This window comes from Caretta caretta, chromosome 4, assembly GCF_965140235.1.
Source record: "Caretta caretta isolate rCarCar2 chromosome 4, rCarCar1.hap1, whole genome shotgun sequence".
Taxonomy (NCBI): Eukaryota; Metazoa; Chordata; order Testudines; family Cheloniidae; genus Caretta; species Caretta caretta.
Window position 1 is genome coordinate 65,718,774 of NC_134209.1, and position 27,582 is coordinate 65,746,355.

Here is a 27,582-nt window from a genome sequence, read left to right on the forward strand (position 1 = left end):
AAGATTTACTGTGCCTGATAGTACATTATGAAGGCAAGAAAAGGTCTCTTCTAGTGTGTCTAAAGTTCTGTATGTGAAAAGGTTACCTACTGAAAACCAAGTCACTTTTAAAAACCACATCCATTTACTTGTGCTACCACTAAACATTTTATATTATTAAAATCCAGAATGTTTTAAGTCTACTTTAGTTTAATTACTTGTAATTTTGGTTTATTTGCTGCATTTCTCTCAGGTTGGAAGAGGAAAACAGACCAGTCACTTTCACTTATGTTTATAAGCCATTTCTAGGACAATTTCACCTTTAAGTTCTCACAGACTAACATCATGATACAAAAATTTGGGTTGACAAACAAAAAACATAGAAGGGGAATGTGTATTTGTTTATGAAAATGTTTTCATTTGAACTAAAAAATATTCATAGAAACACTTTGTAAATTCTCCCTCTGTTTACACAAAACTTATTTTTTCCTTCTCCCCTCTAAAACAGCTTCAAGCTTTGAAAGAAAAATAAAAGTTCTTCAAAACCTAGCTACATAAAGTAATATTGACAGCACAGTAAAAAGATCGACAATGATTTTTAATATTATTGCCCTCAATTATTTCTTATTTTCTTGCTATTGTTGGATGAAAGAAACCTATAATGGCTGATGGCTCTGTGATAAAAGCAAATGTGTTTGCATTGCACAAGGAAGGCTTCTAATGATGCTTCGTCAGCACAGAGCACCTGGGCAGCTCTTTTGTACTAACGCTAAGACACATCATGGACTAACATCATTAAATTAAGATCCAGTTACTGTAACAATTTCATATCTTAACTGCTTAACATTCTGTTTTCATAGAGCAACATAATTTAGTAAACAATGATGCACACAACCTTTCATGCAATGTTAACAGGTGGCATAGTGTTTCCCTTTGATATTTGTTGTGAAGTATGATTCAAAGACGCTGTTTAGTTATTCTTTGTTACATCTGTGTTTCTCTTATATCGACTGCTACATTAAAAAAATAAACCAAACGAACAGGTTTTAACCTTATGGGATAAACTGTCAAATGGAGCACACAAATTTTCGTCAGCATGTGCATGCATCTTGTGCATTTATTTTAATATGTAGCCATTCTTTGGCTGATGGAAATTGTGAGGGGCACACAAAAACTATTTGCAAATCAAGAGATACTGCTGAAATAATGAAGTCAGAGATTTTCAAAAGGCACAAAGGGCAGTTAGGCACCCAGCTTTCACTGAATGGGAGTTGGACACCTATGCCTTTGAATATCTACCCCTAAATCAGCTACTTTGTAATTATGGAGTTGAGGGGAGGTTCCTTATCATATTTTTAAAAATATCTTACACAAATGAGGCAATTGTGATTATAACTCATAAGACATTGCTCATTTCTAAGGAGTGATAAAACAGTAATAAAGGAAGAAGGGGCCAGCCTCTGAACTGGTGAAAAATAATAAAACAAAAAGAAACATGAAACAAAGTGACCAGATTCGATATATATCAGTAAGTTTTATTTCACTGCAAGAGAAAAGTGGTAAGAGGGAGTTTACTTAAGAAAATCTATTCTGCCTCTTTGAAGGGCCACCATATAAAATGTATACAGAATGAACACATGATTCAACACCAGGGCTGGCTCTAGGATTTTTGCCGCCCCAAGCAAAAAAATTTTTGGCCGCCCCGCTTTTTTTTCGTGCCCCCCCAACTCCGTTCCTTCCAAACCCCTTCCCCAAATCCCCGGCCCCACCTTCACCCCTGGGCGTGCCGCATTCCCCCCCACATTGCTTCCTGCAGCGCCCCCCACCCACAACCCCTGCCCTAGCTCACCACCGCTCCGCCTGCTCCCCTGAACATGCCACCGCTCTGCTTCTCCCCCCTCCCTCTCAGGCGAGGGAGAGGCAGCACGTTCAGGGGAGCAGGCAGAGCGGAGGTGAGCGAGGGTGGGGGAGAGCGCAGGAAGCAATGGGGAAGGGGTAGAGGAACCGCTCCCCGCCCCAGCTCACCTCCACTCCACCACCGCCGCCTCCCCCGAGCACGCCGCCGCTCGGCTTCTCCTCCCTTCCTCCCTCCCTCCCAGGCTTGCCGTGCGAAGCGGCAAGCCTGGGAGGGAGGGGGAAGAGGCAGGATCAGGGGAGCAGCCGGAGGCGAGTCGAGCTGGGGCACATTTCTAGGGGTGGCATGGCCAGCGCCAGAATGCCACCCCTAGAAATGTGCAGCCCCAAGCACCTGCTTGTTTTGCTGGTGCCTAGAGCCGGCCCTGTTGAACACTAATAGCCAAGAATAATGGACAGGCAAATCAGAATTCAATCACCTTGACTTCTGAGGCTGGCTAATACAGAGAAAATCTAAATGACCTTTGAAATGTTAAATTTGGAGCCAGGAAGCTCGGAGACACTTCCAGAGTTAGATGGGTCAGGCTGCTAACAGAATGAAGGTCAATCATTATTTTATGGGGATTAGAGACTATTTCAATATCTTCCATATCTAGAAATTAAGAGTTACTTGCCAACGATTTGGTCAGACCAGCCTGAAACACCATTTCTCCCCTTTCGGTCTCAAAGGAAGATATGCACAGTTCTCAAACCTGCTCTCTTTCAAGCCCCTGATTCAAAGTTTATCTCAGAGATGTATGAGTTCATCACCTTAGCCAAGTGAAGTTACGTCAACATTTCCACAAAATACCATCTGATCAGGTGTAACACCTGGATGAAATCCCCACTCCCCCAAGATAAGGTAAGCCCACCACAGTGAGCTTCCCAAATATACAGACGAGGTATGTCACAGTTTCATTTTTCCAACAGAGACATCATTATCTTGGGTGATTTGGGCTGAGTGGGCCACAGCATACTTTCCTTAATACTGGTCACTTTCCGACCAGAAGATTTTGTTCTAAATTTATCAGTACTAAGTCATCAGCAAGACAGATAGAGCCACACACCAAACTGCTGCAGCAGATACTGTTACTGCAGCTGTTTCTCTCTTTAACTACATAACTAGACTGTGTCACCGATGTATGTACAGTGCACGTATTGGTAAGTATTATTTGTGTTTCCATAGCAAGATGCTTCAGCCTCAGAAAGAAAGAGATTAATCAGCGTTTTTAAAAATCTATAATCTGATACCTATGTAACGTAATGACCAAATTCTGCTGTCAGATATACATGTGTGTCTCCACTAAAATCAATGGAAGTCACTGATCACATCCAAAGGCAGAATTTACATGATCATATACTATAAAAACTTTCTTGGGAAAATGTGAGAAGAGTTTTCCAGTATCTAACGGTTGGTGTTATGCCAATAATGTACAATTATAGCAGTACTTCTTTCAACCTCTTGAACAAAATACATTAGAACTGTTTGATATTTTTATGCAATATCTCACATCCAGTGAATACAAATTGATGATCATGCCCTAGCAAAATCTTAGAGTCTTTCCTCTATGAAATGGCATAATAAAGAAGAGACTTTTCTATTTGAACTGTTGCCTGAATTGCATATGGCGGGTCACAGACCACCAAAAAGTAATTAAAAGAATGAAAGAAGATTGAATATTTTCAGTTTTTAAAAAGTGCTTTTTTTATCCATCATCTTAGCTAGCGCTCTCATCTCAAATCCTACCTGTACAATTAAAAGTTAGAGTAGGAATATTGTCAAAATAAGTTAAAAGAAATAATGGCACATCCTCATATTAATTAACATCATACTGGAAAACAGATACTGCTGTCTGCATCAAACTACCAGTAAACTTGCTTTAAAAGAGATATAGCCAACTTACACAAATCATATAAAAATTTGACTTTTTTTTAATTTACTGTCACAAGCAACTCTTTCGATTACTGTGATTGAAAGAGACTGAAGAATTTTTGCTCCTTTTTTTGGTTTGTTTATTCTGTGTATTTGACAGCCCACTTGGGTATCGTCATTTAGTCAGTTTCCTAGTTTGTTTGTGTGGGCCTTTCACACAGCAACAGAGTGGATAAAAAAATGTTGTTGTTTTTTTTTTAAATCAGAGAATACGATTGTATAGGTATAAATTGGCAGGGGACACGGGCAGGCACAGAAACTTATTTTTATTATTTGTATTATGGTAATACTGCAGGGATTCCATGAGACTAAAGGCTCTCATGTGAGGCACTGTACACACTTTTATTAAACAGACAGTCCCTTCCCCCAGAAGATGTATAATCTGGGTTACAATCAGATACTATGTAGATAAAACAATCTTGGGGAGAGGGGGGCTGAAGAGAAGGCAAGAAGTGGAATACAAGACAATGGTAAAACAACCTGAAACTAATAAACTCATTTCTGTAAATATACTAGATTTCGATCCGACAGTCTCCCTTTAAAAGTAGCCTGAAGAAGCTAATAATGAGTGCCCGTATATGTTCATCTATTCCATCACCAGAATAACTTCAGTAGGTAAGCAGACCTTTACAGAGTAGGTTTAAGGCACAGTGATCTAGCACTCGATATGGCTTTCTCAGTTGCATATCTAAAGCGTGTGCCTATTTAGGGCTTATTACTAATCAAATATGCATAGCACACTGGCAGTGGGATCATCAGTGGGGGTTGAACCTTCATACCCACAGTACAGATTGGTTGAGCTAAAGGAATTGGCAGTAGTAGTAGGTTGTTCTCTTACTAGTGGATCAGATACTAGAGTGTGAAACAACGTATACTTTGCCATTGTATTGCATATAATTCATATTAATATATGTAGTAAAATTTGCAGGATATTATTTTAACCCCATTCATTCATTTCCACTTAAATCTATTTTTCAATTTGTGTTATAAGAAGCTTTAAGTAGCTGTTTGAATTTCCCCCTTTTGTGGGGAGTGATGAGACTGTACCTCTCGTGATGTCCTGAGCCTCCATTCATTCCAAACAAAGATTGGTCAGGGGTCCCTCTAGACGTAGTTAGTGCTGCTCCTCTGTGGAACTAGAGGTGGGCACTCTTGCTGAAGTCTCTAATGAGCTCTTTTTTAGCCAAATCTCTGAACCGATTCTCCATCCTCATCTTCCTTGATCTGTCAGCAGGCTTCAACACAGTTGACCATGCTTTTCTTCTTGAATTTTTGTCCTCCATTGCCTTCTGTAACTGTCCTCTTTTGGTCTTCCTCCTGCTTTTCTAATTACTCCTTCATTTTGTCCTTTAGAGGATCCTTCTCATCTCCTTCTTCAGCTTCCCATGGGGGGTCCTCAACACTCTGGTTTCCTTTTCTTCTTCCTCTACACCTTATTGTGAGTTATCTCATCCACAAACACCAATTAAACTACCATCTCTAGGCAGACAATTCACAGAACCGCTTGTCTACTCTAGACCTATCTCCTGTTCAAATTAAAATCTCAGCCTGTCTCTCCGACATCTTCTCATGGATGTCTAGCCATCAGCTCAAGTTCAAAATGGCTAAAACAGAGCTTTTAATCTTCCCTTTCAAGCTCATTCCACTACCTCCTTCCTTAATCACTGTGGACACCACCACCATCCTGCCTGTCACTCAGGGCTGTAACCTAGGTGTCATCTTTGACTCAGTCCTCTCTCTAGGACATCACATCCAGGCTATGTTTAAGATTTGCAGATTCTTTGTGCACAACATCCCTCAGACATGGCCTTTCCTATCCATCCACCCACAGTTAAAACTCTCATCCATTTCTTATCATCTCTGATCAGCCCACAATGCTAGCATCCATTGCCTACTTGTTAAATTTTCAAAGAAGCACCTTCATACTTTCTCCCATGTTACCTCGTCATGCTTGGACTCTCAAGTCACTGAGTAATATTATCTAGTTTTGACAAGAAGAGGTGGACACAAATATCCTCCTCCTATTGACCACTGTGGACCATAACCATTCACTTTCTCTCAAATTGCTACATGTATGGCTTGAAGAGAAGATGAAACCTTACATGCAAGAGTCATAAAGTTTAAGGCCTGAAGGGACCACTAGATCATCTAATCTGACATCCCGTATATCGTAGGCCACCAGCACTACCCAGCACCTGTGCGTCAGATGAAAAGTAAGCACTCATTACCACCATCCAGGTTCGATAGAGAAAGGAATAAACTTACTGAAGGGCCTTCCTAGCAACTCCTGACAGACTTAAGCACCAACTACTAACACCACTAGACGAAAGTGTCCACACAAGATTCTTCTTGTCACCTAAATAAAGAATTACATATCATTGAATAAAATCTGGTATTTAAATTTTATTTATAGTAGTGTTTCCTCCTCAAATCGATTCCAAAGTCTGCTGAAACTCTTAGAATAATAGTCAAACAGAAGTGGTTACAGTCCTTACTGGGGAGACTAGAGTGGGGATTGGGAGGAGAAACAATAGTTTTCCACTACAGATCTTAATTCCAATGATCAGTTCAAGTTAGCAAATCTACACATATTTGAGATGTACAATTCTTTATGAAATTTTCAAGATAGAAGTGCTACCATTGACACCAACACATTGGGAAGGAAATAGTGTTAGGTTTCTGTACCTGATTGTACTTTACAGAGGCAGAGGCAAACACAATTTGAAGAGTAGTTTTGGTCTTGTTACATAAGACAAATGCGGTCTATATGACATCACTAAATATAAAAATTAAATTGCAATGAAAGAAAACAAGCTCTATCAGCAGACTAGATTTAAGAAATAAAAATGATTTCAAAATTATGTCCAGTTAACTTATGTGTTAGAGACAAGCATTCCACATATACTATAGCTTAGCAGTTTCATCAAATAGGTGGTCAGTTATCAAGGATGTGGGGGGAGGGGAGATATTGTATAAAGTGCAAATGAAGTCTTCTCTTGTGAATGTCAATACATCATCTTAAGCTGAGAAAAAGGTCCCTCATCATCCCAGCTACAATCAGTAATTGTCATTAAAAGCTCTCATTACACAGAGTAAGTGTAATTAGAGCATCTTGCCCTCACAGGGTGCAGCACACAGAGAATGCTGGAGGGGTTCATAAATTAGTGCCAAATCAGTCTCCCTCTATCTACCATGCAATCTGCTGTCAGAGAGAAAAACTGCATTTACACACATCAAGTCAAAAGCCCACTGGCCCCTACAAAATTAGCCTAAACACTAACTGCAGTTATTTGAGGGACTCTCTATTTCATTATGTCTTACAAATAAAAGGGATAAAGTTTGTCATCAAGAACACTGAACATATCTGCTGAACCCTGCAGATTCCAAGGCATTAATAATTCAAAATCTTGTGGGATTTTTGTCATGGTGGAGACTTGTCTGCAAACAGAGCTTAGGGGATGTTCAATATGATCTATTCCAGTATACACACACAATTGCTACATTCATCACGATGCAGGAAAAAACATGATTCTTTCTTAAGGATTTCAGTTTTCTTTTCTTTCCTTAAGTTTACACAATAAAACCTCTCAACATCCAATACAAATCCCAGGTTCTAAATATATTGTCATTTAAATCTTACTAAATAGGTTTCTCTTTCTCTTCATGTTCTCCTCTCTAAATCACTCATTAACATGATTTTGATTTTTATCTTCACATCATAAAGTACAACTGGAATGTGCGCAAACGAGTTGGCTGACGGCAGTCTTGGCTATACAATGTGGTACAATACTTTCTCGCAAGGGCAAAGCTAATAATTCTGCATATAAAACAGGCAGTTAGGTGTGCAATTAATGAATCACTGAGCATAAATGCATTTTTGCACATAACATGGTCTTTGGTGGGCACACCACGTGTGCCCTCTTTTGAGAAGTTTGTCTAACACTCACAATGCAAATTTTACAATCATTCCAAAAAAGGCTCTGGCCATACTTTTTATAACATAACCATATTCCAAAATCAATATTCCAAGTATGCATGGATGGGTATAAATCATAGTTTCTGGGAGGCAAAAGGACTTCCCCACAAAACTAAGGCACCATGCCATGCACTGTAGCTCTTTACTACTCCAGTAAAGTTCCTTAACAATTTTTAATTCCCTAAAACTAAATCTCAGTTTTAGAAATTCAGTAACTGGATAAATAGTAAGTGATCAGAAAGAGAATTTTAGTCTGACTTCACAATATAGGTTCCGCACCTTATCTTTAACGCTGAATAGTTTTTAATGCTGAATAGTTTTTTCTAAACCAGGATTTAAAACAATCCATATAAAAACATTCAGGATAATCTCCATATGTTTAACAAAATTATTTATGAATAGCCAAGAAACAGAGTGCCTTTGAGTTCAGTTCAAGAGATTTATCATATAAATGTCATAAAAAAGCACAATTATTTTTTATCAAGAGGGATATTTACAACAGAATCAACATAGGAAGTTCATCTTTGAAGCAGTATCAACTCTGTGGTTAATAAACTGAAATATTATGTTCATATTTAATATTAAACATACTGTATTATTGCATCTAGCAAAAGTATACTCAAACTACACTAACTCAGAGCGCTTGAAAAACAATTTTAAACAGATCTCATGCTTTAAATGCCAAAGCCATAGCAGTTTCCTGGTTATGCTAAACAGGGACCTGTTCTGCTCTCACAAGTAGGTATAATAGTCAGTTGAGAGTTGTTATGGAAGGTTTCAAGGGACCTGAAAATAATTTCAGCAGCAAACAATAACATAAACTACATCAATTTTACATACATTATGTGAAAATCTTGTGCTAAATGTATCTTAAGTCAAGTGGAGTTAGAAACATAATTGTGCTGTTGATGTTTCAGTTTACCATAATTTTAAATTTAGAGATCTAAAACGGAGCAGACAAAAAGCACAGATTATCTCGTCATTAAATAACTATTGTTATGAACTCCAAGCATCTGATATGCAATAAATAAACCAGACCTCTATATACAGGTGTTCTGAGGGATTGGTTTTCACCTGCACCTTCAGACTGGTTGCTCCCATTCTGCCAGATCTTTATAAGTAAGATGGAGGGATAGAGCCATTAGCAGTCTTTGTGGGGGTAGGAAGATTGGGGGCCTGCTTATGTATTATGATTTCTTATATATGCAGGTCAGTGATATTAAGACAGCTGACCATACCTCTGGAAGCTGAGGAAGTGATACACAAGGGCCAAAGAATAGCAGCAGGTTTTGCCTGGTAAGCCCAAACTCCAGATCGGCCAAAAAGAAAAAAAAGCACAATGCACAATTGTGCTTCCATTAATTGTGTAATTAAACTAATCAATTAGAGGATTTATTAAATGCATTGAAGTTTTATTATTTTGTCAGCTCCCTGAGTGCTGTTATTAAGTCCAGTTCATATTTTGTCTTTTATACAAAATCTATCTACTAGAAGACAGACAATGATATTAGCCAAACACACGCAGCTTATAAATTAATTCAGATGGCAATTCCTTGCTCGGTATAATTTCCAAATTATAAAACCTTAAAATGAGTTATTTGTGCTCTTTTGCTGTGACAAATGTAGTTTTGCTCTGCAAACGAGAATTAAAAATGGATGCAGTTTGTTTCTCAGAATCAATGACCACATTTAAAATTCATCAGAAATGCTATATACGTATTAAAGAGACAAGGTGAGTGAGGTAACATCTTTCACTGGACCAATTTCTGTAGGTGAAAGAGACAAGCTTCCAAGCGCCACAGATCTCTTCTTCAGGTTCTGGGAAAGGTAATCATAGCTAAATATGAAGTGGAACAGATTGTCAGGGATAAAGAGCTAACATATGTTGCAAGACACCATTCAAAATGAAGTGGCCAATTAATACCTCCACAGTCATAGGACAAAGGAGAGTTAGTGTGTTACAGATTGCTGTAATGAGACATAAAACCAGTGTCTCTATTGAAACCATGATTTCTGGTGCCTAACAGTTATGCATTCAAGTTCCCAGGCTCCTATTTTGAAGGTGTTGAGCTGTCTGTAAGCAAGGATGGGCCTGTCTCCCAAGATCTGTGAGAGTGATGGGTCATCCTTCAGGATAGGTTGTATATCTTTGATGATGCATTGGAGAGGTTTTAGTTGGGGGCTGAAGGTGATGGCTAGTGGCGTTCTGTTATTTTCTTTGTTGGGCCTGTCCTGTAGTAGGTAACTTATAGGTACTCTTCTGGCTCTGTCAATCTGTTTCTTCACTTCAGCAGGTGGGTATTGTAGTTGTAAGAACGCTTGATAGAGATCTTGTAGGTGTTTGTCTCTGTCTGTGGGGTTGGAGCAAATGTGGTTGTATTGTAGAGCTTGGCTGTGGACAATGGATCGTGTGAATTATAACATTCAAAAACCAGTCGGAGAACACTTCAATCTCTCTGGTCACTCGATTACAGACTTAAAAGTGGCAATTCTTCAACAAAAAAACCTTCAGAAACAGACTCCAACGAGAGACTGCTGAATTGGAATTAATTTGCAAACTGGACACCATTAAATTAGGCTTGAATAAAGACTGGGAGTGGATGTGTCATTACACAAAGTAAAACTATTTCCCCATGTTTATTCCTCCCCCCCATCACCACTGTTCCTCACGCGTTCTTGTCACTGCTGGAAATGGCCCACCTTGATTATCACTACAAAAGGTTTTTTTCTCTCCTGCTGGTAATAGCTCACCTTACCTGATCACTCCTTTACAGTGTGTATGGTAACACCCATTGTTTCATGTTCTCTGTGTATATAAAATCTCCCCACTGTATTTTCGACTGCATGCATCCGATGAAGTGAGCTGTAGCTCACGAAAGCTTATGCTCAAATAAATTTGTTAGTCTCTAAGGTGCCACAAGTACTCCTTTTCTTTTCTCTGGTGGAGTGTCCTTGTTTGGTGAAGGTGATTTTAAGAGTGTTAAGATGTGTATCTTGGACTTTCTCCTCAGAGCATATTAGGTTGATTTCTTGGTGTGTCTGGGGAGGTAGCTGGATCTGTGGATGTGGTGATCCATGAGTTTCGTATATATAACTGTCCGTAGGGTTGCAGTGTTGAAACGGATCATGGTGTTGCAGAAGTTGATGCAAGCGTGGGAGTGTTCTAAAGTGAATTTGAGGGGTGGGTGGTGATTGTTGAAGTTGTGGTGGAAATTTCTCTCTCATGCTTATCACAACATGTGGTGTACCTCATCCAGTGCATCAAATGTCCCCAAACAACTATGTGGGTGAAATCAGACAAATACTACATTCTCAAATGAACTCACACAGAAAAATAATAAAATAATCCTATCACCCATGGGCAAACATCAAAAAATGATCACTCTGTATCTGAGTTCTCAGTCCTTGTGCTCAAAGGAAACCTGCATAACACCTTCAAAAGACAAGCTTGGGAGCTTAAATTCATAACTCTGATAGACATCAAAAATCATGGACTCAGTAGAGACACTGGTTTTATGTTGCATTACAGCAACCTGTAACCCACTAACTCTCCTTTGTCCTATGACTGGAGAGGTATTAATTGCCCACTTCAGTCTGAATCATTTCTTGCAACGTGTTAGCTCTTTATGCTTAACAATCTGTTCCACCTTGTATTTAGCTATGACACTCTGATTACCTTTCTCAGATCTGAAGAAGAGCTCTGTGGAGTTCGAAAGCTCTTCTTGTTCACCAACAAAAATGAGTCCAATATCTCTCATATCCTGAGACCAACCTGGATACAACACTGCAACATACATCTTCAGAGTAGAGTGAAATTTGCACCATTACCTTGTTGACCATTGAATTAAACATATTAAACATCTTATAAATGTATCAAGCAACCTTGCCAAAAATTACATATGGCTTCATATAACTTGCCAGCTACTGGAAGAAACTCAGTTCAATAGTACTGAGAAAGATTCAGTGACTGTTACTCTACAGGAACAAAAATGCAGGTCTCTAAGCACCTGTTAATAAAAATATGGGAGAAATACTGCTAGCCTGTGAATGGAAATGAAGGGACAACTGTGAGAGTGAATGGGTGTTTGGGATTTATTTACTCTTCCTATGGAAAAAAAAATGAAGTTGACACATATGAAACTGGACATTTTTAATGTTTTAAAATGTCAAATCATTGTTTTGCCAGCTGCATGTTCACTGTCCTCAAGCAAAATAATGGAATGGATGATATTTGGATACCTGTTCCTTGTGGTGTACCAGAAGCAGAGTGTAGGGGTGCAGGTCAGATTGATCTAGTCAGTGCACCATTGCCTCCCAGAGAAGGGACACTTGTGAGATGAGACCAGAAGAAAAAGAGGAAGGAGATGGGAACAGCAGGGTGTTGCTAATAACGCCTCCCTCTTTTACTGCTGCATGCATTACCACAGAAACTAGGCTGCTGCCCTAGGCACGGTGTGGCAAAGCCCAGTTCTTCTGATAAATTACAGGTCACAGTGCATGAGGGGAATACACCTTCCCTTGGGAATGAAGCTTGCCTATTCAATTTTAGGAGCGCCATCACAAAATACAGTTTATCCAGAAGTACTTCACCGCTGTGGGCGGCTCATTGTAAACAACAATTCACAACAAAAGAAGGAGAACAAAATGCACATGACACTGAACACTCCTTCAAGAAGGGGAGACAATCTCCCTCAAGCAGCAGCAGCCACCCTCAGTCAGACAGATTGATTTATATATGGTTCTTCTGATAATTGTGTCCAACTGTCTTGCCTTCTTTCCCTTGAGATCCTGTGGGTACCAGACTGGGTCATAGCATCCCACTGGCTAAGGACACTGCTTTCTTTTATTATGGAGAGAAACTATGATATTGAGGGTCCTGTTTTGAATCCCAAAAGCTCTGTAGTGCCTGTCTCTAAAAGCCACTCTGTAGTAGCGGGTGAAGCAAAGTGGGCATTGCAGAAGAGTGGTGTCTTCCATCCAAAGCTAAAGATCAGGCTGAGAAAAGAAGAGCAGATTGGTGAAAGAGAACTTGGAGAGTTTAAAAGGGATCAAAGGGAGGAGAGAAGGCATTCTGGGAAAATCAGTAACCCTTATGGGGCTAACAGTAATAAATATTTAAGGCTCTCTGACAACAAAATGACACAAAATACAACAAAGTGCTGTTTTGTAAGGTGCTTCATAAGTTTCACATCCAGATATAATGTCAAGAATCTGTACATTATTCTCTAAATTCATTTTTTTATGATGGATTAGCAGTATCACACAACAGCATTGTGCTTGTTCACTTTGACTCATGTGGTGTACTCTGGTACTCTCCTCTGTAGTTATGACATTTTGAAAATTCCACCCAAGTGAACTTAGTTATTATTCTTATTAAGAAATACTTTGAATTGTGTGCACGATAGGGTTGCCAGGCATCCGGTTGTCAACCAGAAAACCTGGCCAAAAAGGGACCCTGGCGGCTCTGGTCAGCACCACTGACCAGGCTGCTAAAAGTCTGGTCAGCAATGTAGCGCGGCTAAGGCAGGCTCCCTGCCTGCCTGGCTCCTCACGGCTCCTGGAAGAGGCCGGAACGTCTCTGCAGCTCCTGGAAGTGGCTACATGTCTGGTTCCTAGGCACTGGCCAAGGGGCTCCACGCGCAGCCTCCACCCTGAGCGCCGGTTCCGCAGTTCCCATTGGCCATCAACCGCAGCCAAAGGAAGCTGCAGAGCTCCCTAGCTCCTCTGCCTACAAACCAGACATGTAGCCGCTTCCAGGCACCGCCTGAGGTAAGCACCACCCAGCCAAAGCCCACACCCCGAACCCCCTCCTGCACCCAACCCCCTGCCTTAAGTCAGAACCCCCTCCCACACCCCAAACCCCTCATCCCTGGCCCCACACCAGAGCCTGAATCCCCAGCCAGAGTCTGCACCCCTCCCATACCCCAATCCCCTACACCAGCCCTGATCCCCCTCCCGCACTGCAAACCCCTCGGCCTGAGCCCAGGGCCCCTTCTTACACTCCAAACCCCTTATCCCTGGCCCTCTCCCCGTCCCATAGCCCTGTCCCAGCCTGTAGCCTCCCTCCCCACACCCTGAACCCCAGAGCTCACACCACTCACCCCCCTCCCACACTCCAACCCCTTGCCCCAGCCTGCTGAAAGTGAGTGAGGGTGGGAGGGGGTTGGAGTGGGCAGGGCCTCGGAGAAGGGGCAAGGCAGGGGCAGGCCAGGACAAGGGTGTTCGGTTTTGTTCGATTAGAAAGTTGGCAACCCTGTGCACATCTAACCTTGGCATCAGATTTCTGTTCTGCAAAGAGCTGTTCTGTGTTTTTATACATAGTGTCTTTCTTTAGCAAAGACACCTGCAATGGCCTCTAGTAATATAATAACTTGCCTGGGTTAATAATTTTCTGCACCAGCACTTTCACGTCCTTGTGACACAAACAGACCTCCTCCTTTGCTTGCTACAACTTAGGCAAATGTCAGTCAGACCTTCGACTGTGACAATAACCAACAAAAGTGAATCCCAACACGTATTCTTCATGTTACTTTGGATTCTTTAGTAAGACTAACACATAATTTCCCCCCCAAAAATTAATTTGCTCCTTTTAAATGTGAAAAATGAAGGATTCTCAATATCTTAACATGTCAAGGAAAAAAAACTGACAAAGAAGTGACCAGTTTCAGACCTAACACACACACTAATGCCAGACCTCCTTCAGTGCAGTAACAGAAGAACATATGATATAGTATTTAAGTACAGTATGTTTCCTGCATAAAGTGGTAAAATAAAAGATAAATGCATTTTATATAAAACATTCTGAATATAATTTAGTATTGCTGCTGCTATCATTTGTAATAAGTTACGTACTAATGTGTTTTTGAAAGAATTAGCACGTGTGGCAGCAGAGACTTAAAATCAAATTTAGTTAAATCAAAATCTGTTTGAAAGGCTGTGTTATATGACGTCGGTTTTATTTTTGCATGATGGGTAAAATAAGCCAGAATTGTGCTAATGGGCTCAGATCTCCATATACATGTGCATCCAGGAGTGCACATAGGATACATGGATGCACAGAATTTTCAAGGGAATGGCCTAGACTTTAACCCTTGGCTTCCATAGCTAAAAAAAATGGTAGCCATAGTCCTCTGGACCTTCTGCTAGTAAAAAAATAGTGTATCCTTTGAAGAATGTAGTGCACCAATAACATAAGAACACAAGAACGGAAATACTGGGTCAGATCAAAGGTCCTTCTAGCCCAGTATCCGGTCTTCCGACAGTGTGCAATGCCAGCTGCCCCAGAGGGAATGAACAGGTAATCATCAAGTGATCCATCCCCTGTCACTCATTCCCAGCTTCTGGCAAACAGAAGCTAAGGACACCGTCCCTTCCCATCCTGGCTAATAGCCATTGATGGACCTATCTTCCATGAATTTAAAAAACATGTAATAGCATGGCCAGTGCACAAAGAATACACTGTTGCATGCAGTTGACTTCAACTATCATGTTACATAGTATCTCCCACTCCTGAGCAAGGTAACTGAAAAGCCAACAAGGAACAGTTTCCAAATTCAGCTGACCTCTGTCAACATCTTTCACGCTTCCCAACAAAATTTTAGACCTGGTTATGGCACAGAGATTGTGCCTGTTGTACTAGCAGACAAACTCCTTTTTGCCACAGAACAGGAAAGTAACCATACTTGTCCTTCTCACTCTCTCAGCTGTTTTCAAAACAATTAATCATGAAACACAGCTGATATGTCACAGTGAGCTAGACAGGGTCCACAGAAGTGTGCTGAGCAGGCAGAGATCCTTCCTTTTTGACTGATCTCCAAGGGTCACTATAGGCAGCTGCACCTCTGCATTTAGGGCACTCACCTATCAAGATCTGCAAGACTTCATCCCCGAACTTGGTTATATAGTAGCTGTGTATAGCCATTGGGAAAGAAAGTCAGACAGCAGAAACTAATGCCAACAGTATGCAGAACACACTAGCTCTATATCTCCTTTACTTCCAGTACAGATGGCACCATCCTAAAGCTGCCCATGAGTCTAAGTAAGATCACTGTCTGAATAAAATAAAGCTAATTAAAACTTCATCCATGTCAGAAAGTATTTTTCAGGGGGAAAAGAAAATATTTCAAGGCACACTATACCAACCCATATTGAGAGCTTCTAAAGAGCATGGAGCTTGGAGGCCTCCTCATTATTTACTGGATACTCAGATAGCTGCTGCCAACAAAAATGCCTTTGCCCACCTCTGGCTGTCCCAAGAAACGGAGGATCCGGAAAGATTATGACACAAAGGAAAGGTTTGATTAATGCACAAAAACCTCCGTCTGGTTCAGAGTTCAGCAGCACATCAGCTCAGCAGCACTAATTCCTGAAATCACACTCCCATTTCCCTTGACACTGCTACCGCTTCTCACCAAATTCAAAGTCCTGATCTTAACTGGGCTGTTTCTGAACTACCTGAAAGACCACTTCTCAGTCAGAGTTCAATTCCTGCCAAGACAATCATCTTGCACACTGCAGGAAGGAAGGCAAGACATCAGGAATGTGGTTTAAATTAGGCTGCAACTTTATTAAGTAACACATCAGGGAACTATCCGGTAATACTCGGCCAGTTCAGGTCATTCTTCCTTGTAATCTGTTCTGGTCAATGCCCCACCTGGTTCATCTCTCAATCCATATGAGAAGGTCAGCCCCTGCCTTTGATTAGCCCATGATGTCAGCCTCCATTGCCCACTTGTTACATTTTCAAAAAAGCACAATTAGAGTGCAGGATCTGTACTTAGGTTTCACCCATTGCAGAAGAGTGCCCAAACCTCTCCCATCGATAGTCAATTCTTTTTTGTCAAGGTCCAAATTTCTTGGTCAAGGTCTAAACTCCAGAAAAAATAACACCACCCCCCATCCCCCAATAATGATGATAATAAGTAAACTAAAAGATTTCAGGGTCTGTTCAAAAGCATCTGGCGGTCTGGATTTGGCCCACGGTCTGCCTATTGACTACCCCTGTCTGGGCTATAAGATAGTCTGGAGTGGGTCTTTCTCAGTCTGCCTTGTTGAAGCTGTTCCATTTTGGATAAAAATACTTAAAAATAGTCACTGGACCAGAGAAAGAGAGCAGGCAAATGACTCCATAGCCTAGTAGTCAGGGCACTGACCGAAGAGGTGGGAGGCACAAGTTCATATTCCTTCTCCAATGACTATTTAATTATTTATACACAGTGGAACCGCTGCCACAGTACAGACTGAGAAGGGGCCACAGCAGAATATCCCAGAGCCCACTGGTTAGGACATGCTCCTGCAACATAGAAGAACAAAGTTCAAATCCCTGCTTAGCCCTGGTCTACACTAAGAGTTTAGGTTGAATTTAGCAGCGTTAGATCGATTTAACCCTGCACCCGTCCACACAACGAAGCCATTTTTGTCGACTTAAAGGGCTCTTAAAATCGATTTCTGTACTCCTCCCCGACGAGGGGATTAGTGCTGAAATCGACATTGCTGGGTCAAATTTGGGGTAAAGTGTGGACGCAATTCGACGATATTGGACTCCGGGAGCTATCCCAGAGTGCTCCATTGTGACCGCTCTGGACAGCACTTTCATAGAATCATAGAATATCAGGGTCGGAATATCAGGAGGTCATCTAGTCCAACCCCCTGCTCAAAGCAGGGTCAATCCCCAATTTTTGGCCCAGATTCCTAAATGGCCCCCTCAAGGATTGAACTCACAACCCTGGTTTAGCAGGCCAATGCTCAAACCACTGAGTTATCCCTTTCGACTCAGATGCGCTAGCCAGGTACACAGGAAAAGCACCGGGAACTTTTGAATTTCATTTCCTGTTTGGCCAGCGTGGCGTGACCATGCAGAGCTCATCAGCAGAAGTGACCATGCAGTCCCAGAATCGCAAAATAGCTCCAGAATGGACCAAATGGAGGTACTGGATCTCATCACTGTATGGGGAGGTGAATCCGTGCTATCAAAACTCCATTCCAAAAGACAAAATGCCAAAATATTTGAAAAAATCTCCAAGGGCATGATGGACAGAGGCTATAACAGGGACCCGCAGCAGTGCTGCGTGAAAATTAAGGACCTCAGGCAAGGCTACCAAAAAACCAAACAGACAAACGGCCGTTCTGGGTCAGACCCCCAGACATGTCACTTCTGTGATGAGCTGCATGTGGCCCTACCACTACCCCACCCCTGTACGTGGACTCCTGCAAGGGGGGAATCTCACGCAACAGGGATGAGGATTTTGGGGATGAGGAAGATGATGATGAGGTGGAGGATGAAACTGTTTTCCCCAACAGCCAGGAAGTGTTTATCACTCTGGATCCAATACCCTCCCAACTCTCCCAATGCAGGCTCCTGGACCTTGAAGGCGGAGAAGGCACCTCTGGTGAGTGTACCTTTGTAAATATAATACATGGTTTAAAAGCAAGCATGTTTAATGATTAATTTTCCCTGAAGACTTGGGATGCATTCGCGGCCAGTACAGCTACTGGAAAAATCTGTTAACGTGTCTGGGGATGGAATGGAAATCCTCTATGGACATCTCAATGAAGCTCTCCTGGATGTACTCCCAAAGCCTTTGCAAAAGGCTTCTGGGGAGGGCAGCCTTATTCCGTCCTCTATGGTATGACACTTTACCACGCCAGGCCAGTAGCACGTAGTCTGGAATCACTGCATCACAAAGCACGGCAGTGTATGGTCACGGTGTTTGCCAGCATTCAAACAACATCCATTGTTGTTATCCTCAGGAGAGTGATATAATGGATACACAACATCCATTGTGTTATCCTCAGGAGAGTCTACCATGAATTATATCACTCTCCTGAGGATGAAATAGGGGAATTTTATTAAGGGAACATTCAGAGGTGGCCGTTCCTGCTGAGCTGTTTGCCTGTGGCTGAAAAGAAATCATCCCTGCTTTTAGCCATGCAGCTGGGGGATGGGGCGGGGGGGGCCATTGACACTGAGCTGTTCTCGTTTGGCTGGTAGGGATCTTCCCTGATACTAGTCACGCGGTGGGAGGCGGGGTGAAGCGATCATCCCACAAAATTGGGGGGTGGGGGGGTAGTTGGGTTTGTGCTGCATGTTAACCCAAAAACTGCAACCCCTCCTTTTAAATGGCCATACCAATGGGTGCCTGAAATGGGAAAGGAGGGCGCTGCTGTTTGAAACCATTCACCGTGAAAGAGTCTACCCATTGTTCTCTAAAACGTGTCTTTTAAAATACTACTCTCCCCTTTTTTCCTCCCGCAGCTGCAAATGTTTCAACGCTCCTCCATCATCTCCGTCCCAGAGGCTAACGCAGATAAGATGGCGAAAAAAAACGCACTCACGATGAAATGTTCTCTGAGCTGATGCAGTCCTCCCGCACTGAAAGAGCTCAGCAGAATGATGGAGGCAGAAAACTGCAGCGTCCAGGAAAGCAGAAAATGAACGTGAGGAGAGGTGGCGGGAGCAAGAGGAGAGGTGGTGGCAGCGTGATGAGAGGCGGCAGGAGACAATGCTGAGGCTACTGGAGGATCAAACGGATATGCTCCGGTGTATGGTTGAGCTGCAGGAAAGGCAACATGAGCACAGACTGCTGCTGCAACCGCTGTGTAACCACCCGCCCTCCTCCCCAAGCTCCATAGCCTCCTCACCCAGATGCCCAAGAACGCGGGGGAGGGGGTCTGGGCACCCAACCACTCCACCCCAGAGGGCTGCCCAAGCAACAGAAGGCTGGCATTCAATAAGTTTTGAAGTGCAGTGTGGCCTTGTCCTTCCCTCCTCCCCCCACCCCACCCAGTGCTTCCCTCTTCCCCCACCCCTCCTGGGCTACCTTGGGAGTTATCCCCCTATTTGTGTGACGAATTAATAAAGAATGCACGAATTTGAAACAACAAGGACTTTATTGCCTCTGCAAGAGATGATCGAAGGGGGGAGGGTGGTTGCCTTACAGGGAAGTAGAGTGAACCAAGGGGGCAGGTTTTCATTAAGGAGAAACAAACAGAACTCTCACACCGTAGCCTGGCCAGTCAAAGCTTCTCTGATGCACAGCGCACCCTGCTGTGCTCTTCTAACTGCCCTGGTGTCTGGCTGCGTGTAATCAGCGGCCAGGCGATTTGCCTCAACCTCCCACCCCGCCATAAACGTCTCCCCCTTACTCTCACAGAGATTGTGGAGCACACAGCAAGCAGTAATAACAATGGGAATATTGGTTTTGCTGAGGTCTAACCAAGTCAGTAAACTGCACCAGCGCGCTTTTAAATGTCCAAATGCACATTCTACCACCATTCTGCACTTGCTCAGCCTATAGTTGAACAGCTCCTGACTACTGTCCAGGCTGCCTGTGTATGGCTTTGTGAGCCATGGCATTAAGGGGTAGGCTGGGTCCCCAAGGATAATTATAGGCATTTCAACATCCCCAACAGTTATTTTCTGGTCTGGAAAGTAAGTCCCTTCCTGCAGCCATTTAAACAGACCAGAGTTCCAGAAGATGCAAGCATCATGCACCTTTCCCAGCCATCCCATGTTGATGTTGATGAAATGTCCCTTGTGATCCACCGGTGTTTGCAGCACCATTGAAAAGTACTCCTTTCGGTTTATGTACTGCCTGCCAAGGTGGTCCAGTCCCAAGATAGGGATATGCGTTCCATCTATCGCCCCACCACAGTTAGGGAATCCCATTGCAGCAAAGCCATCCACTATGACCTGCACGTTTCCCAGAGTCACTACCCTTGATAGCAGCAGCTCAGTGATTGCGCTGGCTACTTGCATCACAACAGCCCCCACGGTAGATTTGCCCACTCCAAATTGATTCCCGACTGACCGGTAGCTGTCTGGCGTTGCAAGCTTCCACAGGGCTATTGCCACTCGCTTGTGAACTGTGAGGGCTGCTCTCATCTTGGTATTCTTACGCTTCAGGGCAGGGGAAAGCAAGTCACAAAGTTCCATGAAAGTGCCCTTACGCACGCGAAAGTTTCGCAGCCACTGGGAATCATCCCAGACCTGCAACACTATGCAGTCCCACCAGTCTGTGCTTGTTTTCCAGGCCCAGAATCAGTGTTCCACTCCATAAGCCTGCCCCATTGCCACCAGGATGGCCAAAATTGCTGGGGTCCGTACTTTGAGAGAAGTCTGTGTCCATGACCTCATCACTCTTGTCACCACCCTGCCGTTGCCTCCTCGCCTGCTTTTGCAGGTTCTGGTTCTGCACATACTGCAGGATAATGCGTGAGGTGTTTACAGTGCTCATAATTGCCGTGATGATCTGAGCGGGCTCAATGCTTGCCATGGTATGGTGTCTGCAGAAGAGCAGAGTTGCAGCAGAAGCGGTAGATGACAACAGTTAGCAGGCCTACTGCACCGTCTGCTGCCAGCAGCACCAGGACACAACAGCGATGGTGTTGGTGAGCTGAGCGGGCTGCACACTTGCTGTGGTATGGCATCTGTAGGAGAGCACGAAAGTAGAGTTGCAGCAGAAGCGGTGGCTGGCGACCTGCGAGGTGGATTCATGAGAGCAGAGTTGCAGCGGAGGCAGGAGCACATGACAGCCAACATGGAGAAATTCACTATCGAGACAAGAACAGGAGAGCAGAGTTGCAGAAGAAGCAGTGGTTCGATGACGACGGTTAGCAGTCCCACTGCACCGTCTGCTGAAAGCAGTATGGCGTCCACACAGAAAAAAGGCATGAAACGATTGTCTGCTGTTGCTTTCATGGAGGGAGGGGCAACTGACGACATGTACCCAAAACCACCCACGACAATGTTTTTGCCCCCATCAGGCATTGGGAGCTTAACCCAGAATTCCAATGGGCAGCGGAGACTGCGGGAACTGTGGGATAGCTACTCACAGTGCAATGCTCCAAAAGTTGACGCTAGCCACAGTACTGTGGATGCACTCCACCGACTTAATGCGCTTAGTGGGGACACACACAATCGACTGTATAAAATCGCTTCCTAAAAATCGACTTCTATAAATTTGACCTAATTTCATAGTGTAGACATAGGCAGAAGGGAAACTGAACTTGTCTTCCCCCACATCCCAGGTGAGTAACCTAATCACTGGGCTAACACTTTTAAAGAAGGTAGCACCACCCATTCATCCTCTGGCCCTTGATTTCCTTTTTTGTTAAAAATGGCCCAAAAATAAAAGTTCATTTTTGGTGGAACAAAATGTTTTTGTCGTCTTTGTGTTCATCTAATTGTTTTGGAATTTTCATGTTTGTTTGGGTCAAACCAAAATTTTTGTCTATTTTTTGGAGCAGACAGCAAACTGAAAAATCAATTATTCACCCAGCTCTACTTCAAACAAAGATGGCTTTCCTTTAAAAATGGGGGAAAATAAATATACCTAGGAAATACCATGATAGTTGATGAAAAGTGACACAATCCAGGACACTAAATCTAGCTCACCAACTTGTGCCTCTTTCACAAAAATTTTAATGAAGGATCAAATATCCTCATTAACTAAATTTCTCAGTTTTGTTGATTTGTACAGCAAGTCAACTAATATTTAGACACCTTTGTCTATATAGATTTTATACACACAATGTATAGTCATGCTGTACATTTATATAACACGCCAATTTTGCATAAGCATATACACGGTGTATACATCTGTAATATACATATATATATAGAGAGAGAGAGAGCTGTGATATCTATTCATTTGGTGGAATTAAACTAACAAAATGAAGTAAATTCTGCTTGCTTATTGTCAAATGCTGATAAAGGAACAGGGGGGAAACAGTTTAAACGCAAAAGGCACCTTTCCCCTAACTGCTGAACTATCTCACACAATAAAATTAATAATTTATCTATCAGAAACTTCGCATATGAAGAGCTCTGTAAGCAGACCAGTGGCATTTTCACTTCAAATTTGTATAGTTTTTAGTCAATACAGTTCATCTGCATTTCTAACACCTGCTTCAGTCAGCTGTGAAGTTCAATGTTATCTGTAAAATCTTCATCTTTATACTGTCCATCTAACAAAAAATTATATGATGTCAGATAATCATTTTGCTTATAAAAGGATATGAAACTATTCACACAATTTTTGATCATTTCTTGAAAGACATTTTCATATGCTTGAAATTCCATTTTAATAAAAGTTTGTGTGTTGTTTTTTAACTCTGGATCTCTCTTTATTAATGTTATCTAATTCTATGTAACATATTTTCCCTTCAAAAAGTTAACATTAATTTTACACACAGTAGCAAAAATGTTGCAAATAAACGACAATGCAATTAAGCAATAAGACACAACAGGGTGTGCATTAATGGGCCATTAGTGCGTGCCTCAGGTGCATTGGGATGCAGGAGGCCAAAGACAGAATGACTTTAACCAACCAATAAGTGCACCAATGGCTCATTAGTACATGCCCTGGAATTACTTGCTATTGCAAAAGGGAACAGACAACCTAAATAGGTATTTTTTAAGGTTATGAGGTGGGTATCATCATAAACAAGCTTTTATCGAGTAGGTTTTGCTTGGGTATAAAAAATTCCAAAAATACTTCAGTGAAAACATGGTATCTGCTACACCTAATTTAAAGACTAAGAAGATGATGTGCCCCCTTTGTTCCTTTCCATAACTCCTGCCTCTGAGCCTTATTCCATGCTGCCACTAAGCATGGAACACCCGTCCCAAGCCTTTTTCACCAAGCCTCCTACCCTCACCCCATTCAAATCTCTCTACAAACTCACTTCTGTCATCTAACCTACTAGAATGCTTCTGTGGAGAACGAGAGGGGTATGGGAGAGGAAAAAAGAAACAGGAAGAAAAGTTAATGCATAAAGATCTTCAAAAGTTTTATTGAGAAACAGTTACTGTTACACCCTTGTACCTCCTCTCTCTCTCTCCCCACTTGTAGGTTTATGCCCATTGTGACGCTGGCAGAACAGGTGAGACCATGCTAGAGCCCCACAATTCACTTGTGTATTAGTCTAGATCAAAATGAGTATTAAATGTATCAGAGTGAATTTGGTGTTTAAACTTCACAAAAACTAATGGGATGTTACTTTCATTATTTTCACTTATCTCTATTCTATTATAATGTAATAGCAAACATTTATATTATATATACCCCTGTAACAACTAACCCATCAAAGGAGAAAGAAGCCTTGTGGAATGCAAATGAAGAACTTTAAACAGAAAAGTGTTAATTTTAAAGGAAGAGATCATTGTGGGATGATCAGAGGTCAAAGAATCAAAATGCATGCCCTGGTCTCTGTCATCAAAGGAAAAGCCCACACAGGTAGTGACACGGTCAGCTTGTTTTCCGTAGATGGATTCAAGGAAAGAGCTTCCATCTCTGAACTTTTTGGACTCTTACAGGGAAGGGTACCAGATGCAAAGCCAAGATTCCCAGAGACAATCTGGGTACCCTGAAAAGACTTTTGGGAAATTGGCAGTTTATTACATCACTGCCACCATTTGGAATTACAAACTATGACTCACCTGTACATTTATTTTACCTGCTTAAACTCGCAATTCCTTTTCTTAGTGAATAAACCTTTAGTTAGTTTACTATAGAATTGGCTACCAGCACTGTCTTTGATATAAGATCTAGAGTATCAATTGATCTGGGATAAGTGACTGGCCTCTTGGGACTGGGCGCATCCTGATGTGGTGCGATTTTTGGTTTAAGTGACCTTTTATCACAAAGTCCAGCTTGTCTGAGTGGCAAGATAGACTGGAGAGTCTAAGGGAACTGTCTGTGACACCATGGTAAAACTGGTATGATGATCCAGGAGTTCACATTTGTTACTGGCTTGGTAAACTCTAATTATAGAACACACCAGCAGTTTGGGGTGTGTGCCCGGACAATCTGGCCTGAGGTAGGCACTCACAGTTGAGAGCCACTCCAGACGGCATGACAGCCACGTTGCGTCTAGATTGTACATTCTAAAGAGCAGGACCACGTTCATACTTGACTTTGGGTTTAGCATTTTTTTGGTGCTAGAGAAAAATGACAATGAAAGGGAAAAAACAAGCGTACTGGAAATTCTAAATGAAATCACAGGCTCCTAGTTCTCCTAAATAGATAAGTTGTAAGACATTCTCCGTGAAACTCAAACTGTAGAAAAATTAAGAAAGAAGAGACAGAGCAAACAATCAGTGATATACAAAACAGGGAAAAACTGCATCTTTGCAAAGGTGCATTGATTCTCTTAACTGTAACAAAAGGTTTGAATATAGACTTGCTTTGAATGACAGAATACATTTATTGTTGGGATTATGCAGATTAAAGAAAGCAAGAACACAACTCTGATTATATGAAACCTTTTCAGATACATTTTATATTCAAGATCTATTGATACAACAGACTAAGACCCCATCCAGCAAAATATGTAAGCACATGCTTAACTTTAAGTATATAAACAGTCCCACTGACTTCAATGGGACTACTCACATGGTTAAGTGATTTGCTGGCTCAGGGCCTAAACTAATGCCCACTGATCTTGTAGGCTGAAGCCTAAAGTTAGTGGCTTCACAAACACATTTACTGTGTCGGTCCCCCAGTCTCCTGAAAAAGAAGATACTTTGTGAGGAAAGAGAAAATTCTATCAAGCACAATTTCTAAATACATTATCGTAACTTAAGCACAGAAATGCTTTCTTTAGGCTTTGATATATTTTCTTTCATCTCTTTATTTTTATTCATAGATACATTTATGATCTTTATTGGAAGGATGGGAGAATGTAAAAATATTTGTCATAAATTTATTGAGCCTATCAGAGCTCAGGAATTGTAATTTCTGTGTGGTCCAGTTTTGTATGAAATATCCATTTTTTCTTAGATTCATAGATTTTAAGGCCAGAAGGGACGATGATGATCTTCCAGTCTGACTTTCTGCAAAACACAGGGCATAAATCTTCACTCAGTAGTTCCTGAATCAAGCCCTTATCTTGTGGTGGAGATAGAGCATATTTTTAGAAAGGCTTTCAGAACAGTAAACATATGCTGCATATGTGGAGGAGACAAATGAACCATTCCCCAAAGTAATACATTAGGAGAGGGGATTTTGGAGGGAAGGGAAGAGGAAAGGGTGTAGGAGGTGGAGTAAGGGAGTTGAAATGGTGTTGTCATTTCATCATAAAAAATGTGAAAACTTTTTGGGGGAAGCCTCTAAATTGCTGAACATACAGACCTCTAATGGCATATCTACACTGATCCTCAGAATGGCAATGGCTGGCTGGGGTCTGCTGAACTGGGCTTGGGCTGCGGGGCTAAAAATTGCTGTGTAGATGTTTAAGCACAGGCTGGGTTCTGTGACTTTCATCCCTCTCAGATTCCCAGAGCTCTAGCCTATGCCTGAACATCTACACAGCAATTTTACAGCCCCGCAGCCTGAGCCCTGCAAACCCAAGTCAGCTTGACCCAGGCCAGCCACGAGCGTTTAGTTGCTGTGCAGACATACCTTATGAGTATATTCTTATGAATTTATAAATTTCAACTTAAATACCTGCTCCAGGCCCTCCCCACAACAGTGTTGAAAGGGCCCAAATAATCTCAAAGTCGTTAATCAAGACATTCACTCTTCTCCCTCACAACAACATTCTACCAAATGTGTGTCATGGCGGTTGAAAGTTATAGGTGGTTTTGGCACAGTGAAAAGACTTTAGGGAAAAAAATAATGAATGGAGCATCTCAGCAACAATACATATACATGCCTTTCAAAAAAATTAGTAAACATTTGTACACTAAAGCTATCATTGCCTTTTCCTTGTGTGGCTCATCACGCTTTCCTAAGACTGACTTTTTAAAAGGTCAGTAATAATATGTAATATGAATTTCCAAAAGAAGGGCCAGTTCTCTGACAACTCTCTCAACTGCCAGTTTGGTTAAGGACTTTGGGGAAGCTTATGATTTAACCTTCAGTGTTTCCATAAAGGCAAACATTTGTCACCTTGACAGCAAGGTGAAAGGTTTGGAACTAGCCTGTTTATAGAACAGTGGTGTCCTTTTTCTCTCTATCCTTAGGGACCTCTGATTTTTGAACAGGCACTAGCAGACCAGATAAGAATGAACCAAAGAAATAACAAAGTGATGTGGATTTAGACAACACAGGCCTGGCTTTTAACAGTTCTGGAGCAAAATCAAAAAGGCTTAATGTATACCTGGCTTTTCCCCCTAAAGAGTCAACTTAAAATTATGGAAATTTAAGCATAGCACCTGATACTGTATCATTTACAACAGCAACATTGTTTGTAAAGGCCTGCCAGGCCATGACACATGTACACATTTTATATAAACCTCTAATTTCTGAATTTATCCACCACTATCTGTTGAACCCAACATCTGTGGCAGATGTAAAATATGGGCGAGCAAATCTACAACCTACATTATGGATCAGTGCACAGTCAACTCCTCAAAATACAAGTCTGTCTTTCAACAAACACAAAAAAACCCTGAGGTGAAACAGTTCCTTACAACACTAATGCTAAACCCAGTAGTTCAAAAACCAAAACTACAAATATTTAAATATTTTCTATTTCAATAGAAACGTGTGAGGTTGGGGGTTTCTCTGTCCCTCTCCCCCCCGCCACCTTTTCCAGAAGGGGAAGGAAAGAAGAAGAAAGAGGGGAAAACTAAAATACAGATTTGTTTTAATTTTGGTTTGAATCTAAACATTTTTTATACAGAATCTAAATGAAAATTTACATTTTTTGGATGAAAACAAACAAAAATACTCATAATTAATTAATGTTAAAAAATTGCTTCTCTCAATTTTTTTTTTTTTTTTTTTTGCAGAAAACACTCATCCTTTTTTGACCAGCCTTAGCTGCAACATAACTTTTATACATATACACACAT

General features: G+C 41.7%; 1 protein-coding gene and 1 long non-coding RNA gene across 4 annotated transcripts in view; one reads left to right on the plus strand and one right to left on the minus strand.

The window, feature by feature from the left end:
- The window catches only part of LOC125635353 (uncharacterized), a 32,853-nt gene extending 13,304 nt beyond the window's left edge, over window positions 1-19,549 (plus strand). The window contains exons 2-3 of the long non-coding RNA XR_007356235.2: window positions 18,081-18,169; window positions 19,036-19,549. This is a non-coding gene — a long non-coding RNA (uncharacterized LOC125635353). The remainder of the gene's footprint in view (window positions 1-18,080; window positions 18,170-19,035) is intronic.
- The window catches only part of SLC10A7 (solute carrier family 10 member 7), a 195,353-nt gene that overhangs the window by 88,503 nt on the left and 79,268 nt on the right, over window positions 1-27,582 (minus strand). The gene's annotated exons all lie outside the window — the stretch shown is intronic.